Source organism: Arachis stenosperma, chromosome 5 (genome assembly GCF_014773155.1).
Source record: "Arachis stenosperma cultivar V10309 chromosome 5, arast.V10309.gnm1.PFL2, whole genome shotgun sequence".
Taxonomy (NCBI): Eukaryota; Viridiplantae; Streptophyta; class Magnoliopsida; order Fabales; family Fabaceae; genus Arachis; species Arachis stenosperma.
This window is the reverse complement of record NC_080381.1, coordinates 101,771,802-101,784,301: the sequence shown is the minus strand read 5'-3', so window position 1 is coordinate 101,784,301 and position 12,500 is coordinate 101,771,802.

The following is a 12,500-nucleotide window of genomic DNA, read 5'->3' as shown; positions in this document are numbered from 1 at the left end:
GTTCCGTTGCAACGGAGGCAGGGCGCGTTGCAACGTTGGCTGTGGCCGTTGCAACGGAGGCAGGTCGCGTTGCAACGTTGGCTGGGGGCCGTTGCAACGGATGCTAGAGCGGTGCAACGGATGCTGGGGTCCGTTGCAACGGAGGCAGGGCGCGTTGCAACGTTGGCTGGGTCGTTGCAACGGAGGCGTTGCAACGGAGGCGCCATGCAACGTTGGCCGTGGCCGTTGCACCGGAGGCAGGGCGCGTTGCAGCGTTGGCTGGGGGCCGGTGCAACGGATGCTGGGCGCGGTGCAACGGATGCTGGGGTCCGTTGCAACGGACGCAGGGCGCGTTGCAACGTTGGCTGGGTTCGTTGCAATGGAGGCGGGGCACCATGCAACGTTGGCCGTGGCCGTTGCAGCGGAGGCAGGGCGCGGTGCAACGTTGGCTGGGGGCCGTTGCAACGGATGCTGGCGCGGTGCAACGGATGCTGGGGTCCGTTGCAACGGAGGCAGGGCGCGTTGCAACGTTGGCTGGGGTCGTTGCAACGGAGGCGGGCGCCATGCAACGTTGGCCGTGGCCGTTGCACCGGAGGCAGGGCGCGTTGCAGCGTTGGCTGTGGGCCGTGCAACGGATGCTGGGCGCGGTGCAACGGATGCTGGGGTCCGTTGCAACGGAGGCAGGGCGCGTTGCAACGTTGGCTGGGTTCGTTGCAACGGAGGCGGGGCGCCATGCAACGTTGGCCGTGGCCGTTGCAGCGGAGGCAGGGCGCGGTGCAACGTTGGCTGGGGCCGTTGCAACGGATGCTGGGCGCGGTGCAACGTTGGCTGGGTCGTTGCAACGGAGGCAGGGCGCCATGCAACGTTGGCCGTGGCCGTTGCACCGGAGGCAGGGCGCGTTGCAGCGTTGGCTGGGGGCCGTTGCAACGGATGCTGGACGCGGTGCAACGGATGCTGGGGTCCGTTGCAACGGAGGCAGGGCGCGTTGCAACGTTGGCCGTGGCCGTTGCAACGGAGGCAGGTCGCGTTGCAACGTTGGCTGGGGCCGTTGCAATGGATGCTGGCGCGGTGCAACGGATGCTGGGGTCCGTTGCAACGGAGGCAGGGCGCGTTGCAACGTTGGTCGTGGCCGTTGCAACGGAGGCAGGTCGCGTTGCAGCGTTGGCTGGGGGCCGTTGCAACGGATGCTGGCGCGGTGCAACGGATGCTGGGGTCCGTTGCAACAGAGGCAGGGCGCGTTGCAACGTTGGCTGGGGGCCGTTGCAACGGATGCTGGCGCGGTGCAACGGATGCTGGGGTCCGTTGTAACGGAGGCAGCGCGCGTTGCAACGTTGGCTGGGGTCGTTGCAACGGAGGCAGGGCGCGGTGCAACGTTGGCCGTGGCCGTTGCACCGGAGGCAGGGCGTTGCAACGGGCCGCGGCCGTTGCAACGGAGGCAGCTGGGCGCTGCATGCGTTGGCTGGGAGCGTTGCAACGGAGGCTGGGTTTGGTGCATCGTTGACTGGGAGCGTTGCAACGGAGGCACCGGCCGGTGCACGGCCGTTGCAACGGAGGGGCCAAATTTTCATATCTCACAATTGGCTCGTGCAATTTTCTTGAAATTTTGAGGGAACCTTGGTAATATTATTTAAAGGCTACACAAAAAAATCCATGTCAAAAATCGCACGTTTGCTCCGTTTTTCATTTTTTTTGAATTTCCTGCTTTTCGGGTGGGAAAAAAATCGGCAAAAAAAATCCACACGGTGTAAATTCACCAAATTTGGTGGATGGAAAGATCTTATTTTTCTAGAGATTGTCGCAAAAAACGGCGTCAAAATTCGACCTCTAGAGCAGTTTCCTCGAGTATGTCTCCTCACGGAAAAGGATGTCTACCCGTGGCACTTTGGTAATGGCTCGGCAGCCTATTATAGGGGGGAGGGGTGTCGTGCTGCCAAAACTCGAGTTGCCCAAAGGCTTGCTGGGCGCAATGCCAGCAAGATGCACGATGCCTTGCCATCCCCTAGGCACACTAGCAAGCCCGTTGTGGTTGTGGTGTGCCGTCGGGATCCCCCGCCCCGGGTCCAAGGTTGAGCACGGGTGTCGGGCTGCTGCAAACCCCGATCACCAAAGGACCAAGAAGGGAAACACGTCCATGCACGGCCCATCTAGGCACCACCTAGGGAGCATGGCGTGGTGGAGTTGTGCCTTGTGCACCCGCGGCGTGCTCGCCCTACGTCTAGGGTCGACGCAAGACGGTGCCCGACGCGGTGTTGGTTTTGTTGTGCGTGTTGCCTAATCTAGACGGTGCGGCTGTTCGATTATCGCCCGAAGCACCTCACGCCTCGGGTTGTCCCTTGAATGTTCTTCGTCGCTTCCCCCGAACCCTGCCCAGCGGAGTTGGCTCGGCACTCCCGTATGCTTCCGCTTGCCTGCACGCTCCAAGGCGTGCGGGGGGCGGTTCGTCCGGGCGTGCTGGGTTTGCGGACCGTGGGGGCGGATGAGTGGTGTGCGGGTTGTTAGCGTGTCTGGCTCCTTGCCTCGCGCACCGAACGGCCGCGCTGAAACCCGAGTTGCCCAAAAGGCTTGCTTGGCGCAATGCGAGCAAGGTGAGATGCCCAAAGGCTTGCTGGGCGCAATGCCAGCAAGATGCACGTTGCCTAGGCACACTAGCAAGCACGTTATGGTTGTGGTGTTGCTGCCGGGGTCACCCGCCCCCAGTCCAAGGTCGATCACGGGCGTCGGGCTCCGGCGAAACCCGATTGCCGTAGGAACAACGAGCGAAACACGCCCATGCACGGCCCATCCAGGCACCACCTAGGGATCATGGCGTGGAGGTGTTTTGCCTTGGGCACCCGCCCGGGGCAACTCCTTGAGCTTGGCCCAGGACAAGGGATCATCCCCTAAGTCTGAGCACGGGGTGGGAACGGCGGGCGGCCTGTGCGCCCCCGCGAGGGGCAACGCGGCGTGCGCGGCCCAACGCTAGGCCAGGCCTGGTGTGGCGCACGACGCGGATGACCGATATCCGTGCGGCGGGTGTGCCGTGCGCCGGGGCCAACGCGACGTCCCCGTCCTATTACTTGGAGGGGGCAAGTCGCGGAAGACGGCTTTCGGTTTGTGTCCACTCTGGTGGGGCATCGCGTTGTGCTCGGCCTGGCTCTAGGCTCGACCTACGACGGGTCCCGACCTGGTGTGGCTTGTTCTTGTGACTCATTCACGTGGCTCGTTCTAGACGGTGCGGCTTTTTGGTTCTGGCCGAAGCAGGTGACGCTTCGGCCTGTCCCTCGAGTATCCTTCGTCGCCTCCTTTGAACCCTGCCCAGCGGCGTTGGCTCGGCCCTCCCGTATGCTTCCGCTTGCCTGCACGCGCCTTGGCGTGCGGGGCGCGGTTCGTCCGGGCGTGCTGGGTTTGCGGACCGTGGTGGCGGATGAGCGGTGTGTGGGTCCTGAGTGCTGTCTGGCTCGTTGCCTCGCGTAATGAACGGGTGATGAGCGGATAATTTATACGCTTTTTGGCATAGTTTTTATATAGTTTTTAGTAAGTTCAAGCTACTTTTAGGGATGTTTTCCTTAGTTTTTATGTTAAATTCACATTTCTGGACTTTACTATGAGTTTGTGTGTTTTTCTGTGATTTCAGGTAAATTCTGACTGAAATTGAGGGATTTGAGCAAAACTCTGAAAAAGGCTGACAAAAGGACTGCTGATGCTGTTGGATTCTGACCTCCCTGCACTCGAAATGGATTTTATGGAGCTACAGAACTCCAAATGGTGCGCTCTCAACGGCGTTGGAAAGTAGACATCCAGAGCTTTCCAGCAATATATAATAGTTCATGCTTTATTCGAAGATTGACGACGTAACTTGGCGTTAAACGCCAAGTTCATGCTGCTGTCTGGAGTAAAACGCCAGAAAAACGTCATGATCCGGAGTTGAACGCCCAAAACACGTCATAACTCAAAGTTCAACGCCAAGAAATGCCTTAGCTCGTGGATTGATCAAGCTCAGCCCAAGCACACACCAAGTGGGCCCCGGAAGTGAATTTATGCATCAATTACTTACTCATGTAAACCCTAGTAGCTAGTCTAGTATATATAGGACATTTATCTATTGTATTAGACATCTTCGGTCTCAGTTTTGTTTTATTCTTCATCTTAGGAGATCATTGATCACGTTTTAGGGGGCTGGCCATTCGGCCATGCCTGGACCTTTTGCTTATGTATTTTCAACAGTGGAGTTTCTGCACACCATAGATTAAGGGTGTGGAGCTCTGCTGTACCTCAAGTATTAATGAAGTTCTACTTTCTTTTATTCAATTCCTCTTTTATTCTTATTCCAAGATATTCATTCGTACCCAAGAACATGATGAATGTGATGAGTTAGATAACCCTCATTATTATTCTCACTTATGAGCGCGCGTGATTGACAACCACTTCCGCTCTACATGCAAAGAAGCTTGAATGTGTATCTCTTAGATTCCTCAACAGAATCTTCGTGGTATAAGCTAGATGGATGGTGGCATTTATGAGGATCCGGAAAGTCCAACCTTGTCTGTGGGGTTCCGAGTAGGATCCTGGGAATCCGGAAAGTCCAACCTTGTCTGTGGTGTTCCGAGTAGGATTCCGGTAATGAATGACTGTGACGTGCTTCAAACTTGTAACCTGCTGGGCGTTAGTGACAGACGCAAAAGAGGGATTCTATTCCAGTAGGGGAGGGAACCAACCGGTGATTGGCCGTACTGTGACAGAGTGCGTGAGTATTAGCTTTCACTGCGAGGATGGGATGTAGCCATCAGCCATGGGTGATGCCTCCAGACTGGTTAGCTGTGCGAGTGACAGCCGCATAGGATATTTCCCCGAGAGGATTGAAAGTAGCCACAGCTGATGGTGAACCCCTATACAAAGCTTGCCATGGAAAGGAGTAAGAAGGATTGAGTAGAAGCAGTAGGAAGGCAGGCGTCCGTGAGCTCTACAGCATCTCCATTCCGCTTATCTGAAATTCCTACCAATGAATCTACATAAGTATTTCTATCCCTTTTATTATTCCCTTTTATTTACAATCCAATAATCACAATTACCCTTTAATCCCCCTAACTGAGATTTGCAAGGTGACCATAGCTTGCTTCATACCAACAATCTCTGTGGATTCGACCCTTACTCACGTAAGGTTATTACTTGGACGACCCAGTACACTTGCTGGTTAGTTGAACGGAGTTGTGAAAATAAACAGTGCCCTAAGAGTATATTCATTCAAAATCCAAGAAACATATAATGATGATCACAATTTCGTCCACCAAGTTTTTGGCGCCGTTGCCGGGGATTGTTCGAGTATGGACAACTGACGGTTCATCTTGTTGCTCAGATTAGGTAATTTTCTTTTCAAAAATATTTTTCAAAATTTTTCTTTTTATTTTTCGTTTTTCCAACTTTATTTTTCGAAAAAAAAATAATAAAAATACAAAAAAATTAGAAAATCATAAAAATCAAAAATATCTTGTGTTTCTTGTTTGAATCTTGTGTTAATTCATAAGTTTGGTGTCAATTGCATGCTTTTAAAATTTTTCTTGCATTTTTTCGAAAATCCCATGCATTCATAGTGTTCTTCATGATCTTCAAGTTGTTCTTGATAAGTCTTCTTGTTTGATGTCTTTTCTTGTTTTTCATGTGCATTTTTGCATTCATATTTTCCATGCATTAAAGATTTCAAGTTTGGTGTCTTGCATGTTTTCTTTGCATTAAAAATTTTTCAAAATTATGTTCTTGATGTTCATCATGATCTTCATAGTGTTCTTGGTGTTCATCTTGACATTCATAGCAGTCTTGCATGCATCTTGTGTTTTGATCCAAAATTTTCATGTTTTGGGTCATTTTTGTGTTTTTCCTTAAAAATTTAAAAATCAAAAATATCTTTTCCTTATTTCCCTCCAAAATTTCGAAATTTTGGGTTGACTTGGTCAAAATTTTTAAAAATTAGTTGTTTCTTACAAGTCAAGTCAAAATTTCAATTTTAAAAATCTTATCTTTTCAAAATCTTTTTCAAAAATCATATCTTTTTCATTTTTCTCTATTTTTCGAAAATTTCAAAAATATTTTTCAAATTATTTTCAAAATCTTTTTCTTATCTTTACATCTAATTTTCGAAATTACACTAACAATTAATGTGATTGATTCAAAAATTTGAAGTTTGTTACTTTCTTGTTAAGAAAGGTTCAATCTTTAAATTCTAGAATCTTATCTTGTAGTTTCTTGTTAGTTAAGTCTTTTTAAAAAAATTAAATCTTTTTCAAAATATCTTTTTCTTAAAAATCTTTTTATCTTTTTAATTTATCTTTTTCAAAAATTATATATTTCTCAAAATTTGATTTCAAATCTTTTTCAATCAACTAACTAACTTTTTGTTTGTTTCTTATCTTTTTCAAAACCACCTAACTACTTCTCCCTCTTCTATTTTCGAAAATATCTCTCTCTTTTTCAAAAATTCTTTTTAATTAATTAATTGTTTCATGTTTAAATTTTAATTATAATTTTCGAAAATCACTAACCACCTTTTCAAAAAAAAAAAAATCATTTTCGAAATTTATCTTCTCTTTTATTCTTCTATTTAATTATTTAATTACTAACACTTCTCTTCACCTCTCTTCATCAAAAAAACCGAACCTCTTCTTCATTCTTCTACCCCTTCTTTTTCTACTGACATAAAGGAATCTCTATACTGTGACATAGAGGATTCCTTTTTCTTTTCTTGTTTTCTTCTCTTTCATATGAGCAGGAACAAGGATAAAGGCACTCTTGTTGAAGTTGATCCAGAACCTGAAAGGACTCTGAAGAGAAGATTAAGAGAAGCTAAATTACAACAATCCAAAAACATCTTTAAGAGAAACAACCTTTCAGACATTTTCGAACAAGAGAAAGAGATGGCAGAAGAAAATAATAATAATAATGCAAGGAGAATGCTTGGAGACTTCACAAAGCCAACGTCCAAGTTTGATGGAAGAAGCATCTCCATTCCTGCCATTGGAGCCAATAACTTTGAGCTTAAGCCTCAACTAGTTGCTTTAATGCAATAAAACTGCAAGTTTTATGGACTTCCATCTGAAGATCCTTACCAGTTTTTAACTGAGTTCTTGCAGATCTGTGACACTGTAAAGACAAATGGAGTTAATCCTGAGTCTACAGACTCTTGCTTTTCCCTTTTGCTGTAAGAGACAGAGCTAGAGTATGGTTGGATTCACAACCCAAAGACAGCCTGGACTCATGGGATAAGCTTGTCACTGCATTCTTAGATAATTCTTTCCTCCTCAAAAGCTGAGCAAGCTGAGAGTGGATGTTCAAACCTTCAAACAAAAAGATGGTGAATCCCTCTATGAAGCTTGGGAAAGATACAAGCAGCTGACCAAGAGATGTCCATCTGACATGTTTTCAGAATGGACCATATTAGATATATTCTATTATGGTCTCTCTGAATTTTCGAAAATGTCATTGGACCATTCTGCAGGTGGATCTATTCACCTGAAGAAAACGCCTGAAGAGGCTCAAGAACTCATTGACATGGTTGCAAACAACCAGTTTATGTACACCTCTGAGAGGAATTCCGTGAACAATGGGGTACCTCAGAAGAAAGGAGTTCTTGAAATTGATGCTCTGAATGCCATATTGGCTCAGAACAAAGTGTTGACTCAACAAGTCAACATGATCTCTCAGAATCTGAATGGATTGCAACATGCATCCAACAGTCCTAGAGAGGTAGCTTCTGAAGAAGCTTATGATCCTGAAAACCCTGCCATGGCAGAGGTTAATTACATGGGTGAACCTTATGGAAACACCTATAACTCATCATGGAGAAATCATCCAAATTTCTCCTGGAAGGATCAACAAAAACCTCAACAAGGTTTTAACAATGGTGGACGCAACAGGCTGAATAATAGTAAGCCATATCCATCATCTTCTCAGCAACAGACAGAGAATTCTGAACAAAATAATTCTAATTTAGCCAATATAGTCTCCGATCTGTCAAAGGCCACTTTTAGTTTCATGAATGAAACAAGATACTCCATTAGAAATCTGGAGGCACAAGTGGGCCAGCTGAGTAAGAAAATTATTGAAACTCCTCCCAGTGTTCTCCCAAGCAATACAGAAGAGAATCCAAAAGGAGAATGCAAGGCCATTGATTTAATCAAAGTGGCCGAATGCACAAGGGAGGAGGAGGACGAAAATCCCAGTGAGGAAGACCTCCTGGGACGCTCCTCAAGCAAGAAGGAGTTTCCTATTAAGGATCCTGAGGAATCTAAGGCTCATCTAGAGACCATAGAGATTCCTTTAAATCTCCTTCTGCCATTCATGAGCTCTGAGGAATATTCATCCTCTGAAGAGAATGAAGATGTGACTGGAGAGCAAGTTGCTCAATACTTAGGAGCTATCATGAAGCTGAATGCCAAGCTGTTTGGTAATGAGACTTGGGAAAGTGAACCTCCCTTGCTCACTAGTGAACTAGATAAGTGGATTCAGAGAACTCTACCTCAAAAGAAACAAGATCCTGGCAAGTTCTTAATACCTTGCACCATTGGCACCATGAGCTTTGAAAAAGCTCTATGTGATCTTGGGTCAGGAATAAATCTGATGCCACTCTCTGTAATGGAAAAGCTGGGAATCATTGAGGTACAACCTGCCTTGTTCTCATTACAATTGGCAGATAAGTCCATAAGACAAGCTTATGGAATAGTAGAGGACGTGCTAGTAAGGGTTGAAGGCCTTTACATCCCTACTGATTTCATAATCCTAGACACTAGGAAGGAAGATGATGAATGCATCATCCTAGGAAGACCTTTCCTAGCCACAGCAGGAGCTGTGATTGATGTCAACAGAGGAGAGTTAGTCCTTCAATTGAATGGGGACTACCTTGTGTTTCAGGCACATGGCCATCCCTCTGTGACAAAAGAGAGTAAGCATGAAGAGCTTCTCTCAGTTCAGAGTCAAGAAGAGCCCACACAGTCAAACTCTAAGTTTGGTGTTGTGAGGCCACAACCAAACTCTAAGTTTGGTGTTCAAACCCCATATCCAAACTCTAAGTTTGGTGTTGGGAATACCACACTTAAGTTGACCTGATCACCTTGTGGGTCCATGAGAGCCACTGTCAAGCTATTGACATTAAAGAAGCGCTTGTTGGGAGGCAACCCAATTTTATTTATCTAATTTTATTTTATTTTATTTCTTTGTTATTTTTGTGTTTTATTAGGTACATGATCATGAGGAGTCACGAAAAAAATCAAAAAAATTAAAAACAGAGTCAAAAACAGAAGAAAAAAATTTTTCACCCTGGAGGACGCACGGGCTGGCGTTCAGCGCCCAGAAGGAGCATCTGGCTGGCGTTCAACGCCAGAACAGAGCATCTTTCTGGCGCTGAACGCCCAAAACAAGCTACATCCTGGCGTTTAATGCCAGAATGCGCACACAGAGGACAATCTGGCGCTGAACGCCAGAAACAAGCTTGAAACTGGCGTTCAACGCCAGAAACAAGCATCACATGGGCGTTTGACGCCCAGAACGTGCATCAATGGGCGTTTAAACGCCAGAATGATGCATGGAGGCATGTTACATGCCTATATGGTGAAGGAATGGTATTTGTTTTCACCTCAGGATCTGTGGACCCCACAGGATCCCCACTACAGGATCTGTGGACCCCACAGGATCCCCACCTAACATATTCCCACCTTACTTCCCAATCCTAGTTTTTGTGATGTGATTCCCCATGTCACAATTCCCAACATCTTCTTCATCAATCACCTCAATTCCTCCTCCCAATTACCCCATTCACCATTCACATCAACCTCCTCTTCCCCATACACCCCACCTACCTCCATCAAATTCAAATTCAATTTCCCACCCTTTCCCACCCAAAATGGCCGAACCTATCCCCCCTCCCTATAAATACCCTTCTTTTCTTTTACATTTTCACACAACACAAACCCACATTCTCCCACATAGCCGAACCCTCTCTTCTCCCTCTCTACCATATTTTCTTCTTCTTGTTCTACTTTTCTTTTCTTTTCTTGCTCGAGGACGAGCAAATTTTAAGTTTGGTGTGGTAAAAAGCCTAAAGCTTTTTGTTTTTCATTCACCATCAATGGCACCCAAGACCGGAGTTTCCTCAAGAAAAGGGAAAGGGAAAGCAAAAGCTTCCACTTCCGAGTCATGGGAGAAAGAGAGATTCATCTCCAAGAGCCACCAAGACCACTTCTATGATGTTGTGGCAAAGAAGAAGGTGATCCCTGAGGTCCCTTTCAAGCTCAAAAAGAATGAGTATCCGGAGATCCGGAGATCCGACATGAAATTCAAAGAAGAGGGTTGGGAAGTCTTGGCCAACCCCATGCAACAAGTTGGAATATTGATGGTTCAAGAGTTCTATGCCAATGCATGGATCACTAGGAACCATGACCAAAGTATGAACCCAAGCCCAAAGAATTATCTCACAATGGTTAGGGGGAAATACTTGGATTTTAGTCCGGAAAATGTGAGGTTGGCGTTTCACTTACCCATGATGCAAGGTGATGAACGCCCCTACACAAGAAGGGTCAACTTTAATCAAAGGTTGGACCAAGTCCTTAGGGACATTTGTGTGGAAGGCGCCCAATGGAGAATAGACTCCAAAGGCAAGCCAGTCCAACTAAGAAGACTGGACCTCAAGCCTGTAGCTAGAGGATGGTTGGAGTTCATTCAAAGATCCATCATCCCTACAAGCAACCGATCTGAAGTTACTGTGGATCGGGCCATCATGGTTCATAGCATCATGATTGGAGAGGAGGTGGAAGTTCATGAAGTCATCTCCAATGAACTCTACAAAATAGCTGACAAGCCTTCATACATGGCACGGCTAGCCTTCCCCCACCTTATATGCCATCTATGTTACTCAGCTGGAGTTATCATAGAAGGAGATGTCTCCATTGAAGAAGACAAGCCCATTACCAAGAAAAAGATGGAGCAAACAAGGGAAGCTCCTCACGGCCTCCAAGAAGAACATGAGGAAGTGCATCATCAACAAATGCCTCAAGGAATGCACTTTCCTCCTAACAATTATTGGGAGCAACTCAACACCTCCTTAGAGGATTTGAGCCATAATGTTGAACAACTAAGGGTGGAACATCATGAACACGCCCTCACTCTCCAAGAAATAAGAGAAGATCAAAGAGCAATGAGGGAGGAGCAACAAAGGCAAGGAAGGGACATAGAAGAGTTGAAGAACATCATTGGTCCTTCAAGAAGAAGATGCCACTAAGGTGGATTCATTCCTTGTTCTTTATTTCTTTCTGTTTTTCGGTTTTTAATATTATGTTTATCTATGTTTTGTGTCTTTATTTCATGATCATTAGTATGTAACCATGCCTTAAAGCTATGAATAAATTCCATTAATCCTTCACCTCTCTTAAAAGAAAAATGTTTTAATTCAAAAGAACAAGAAATACATAATTTTCGAAATTATTAGTTAATTTAGTTTAATTATGTTGATGTGGTGGCAATAATTTTTGTTTTCTGAATGAATGATTGAACAGTGCATATGTCTTTTGATCTTGTTGTTTATGAGTGTTTAAAATTGTTGGTTCTTGAAAGAATGAGGAACAAAGAGAAATGTTATTGATGATCTGAAAAACATCATGAAATTGATTCTTGAAGCAAGAAAAAGCAGTGAAAAAAAAAAAAGAGAGAGAAGAGGCGAAAATTCTAAAGCAAGGATCCAAGGCTTTGAGCATCAATGGATAGGAGGGCCCAAGGAAATTAAATCCGGGCCTAAGCGGCTAAATCAAGCTGTCCCTAACCATGTGCTTGTGTCATGAAGGTCCAAGTGAAAAGCTTGAGACTGAGTGGTTAAAGTCGTGATCCAAAGCAAAGAGTGTGCTTAAGAGCTCTGGACACCACTAATTGGGGACTTTAGCAAAGCTAAGTCACAATCTGAAAAGGTTCACCCAGTTATGTGTCTGTGGCATTTGTGTATCCGGTGGTAATACTGGAAGACAAAATGCTTAGGGCCACAGCCAAGACTCATGAGTAGCTGTGTTCAAGAATCAACATGCTTAACTAAGAAAGTCAATAACACTATCCCAAATTCTAAATTCCCCCAGAGACGCCAATACCTCTAAACTACAAAGGAAAAAGTGAGATGCCAAAGCTGTTCAGAAGCAAAAAGCTACAAGTCCCGCTCATGTAATTAAATTAATATTCATTGATATTTTGGACTTTATAGTATATTCTCTTCTTTTTATCCTATTTGATTTTCAGTTGCTTGGGGACAAGCAACAATTTAAGTTTGGTGTTGTGATGAGCGGATAATTTATACGCTTTTTGGCATAGTTTTTATATAGTTTTTAGTAAGTTCAAGCTACTTTTAGGGATGTTTTCCTTAGTTTTTATGTTAAATTCACATTTCTGGACTTTACTATGAGTTTGTGTGTTTTTCTGTGATTTCAGGTAAATTCTGACTGAAATTGAGGGATTTGAGCAAAACTCTGAAAAAGGCTGACAAAAGGACTGCTGATGCTGTTGGATTCTGACCTCCCTGCACT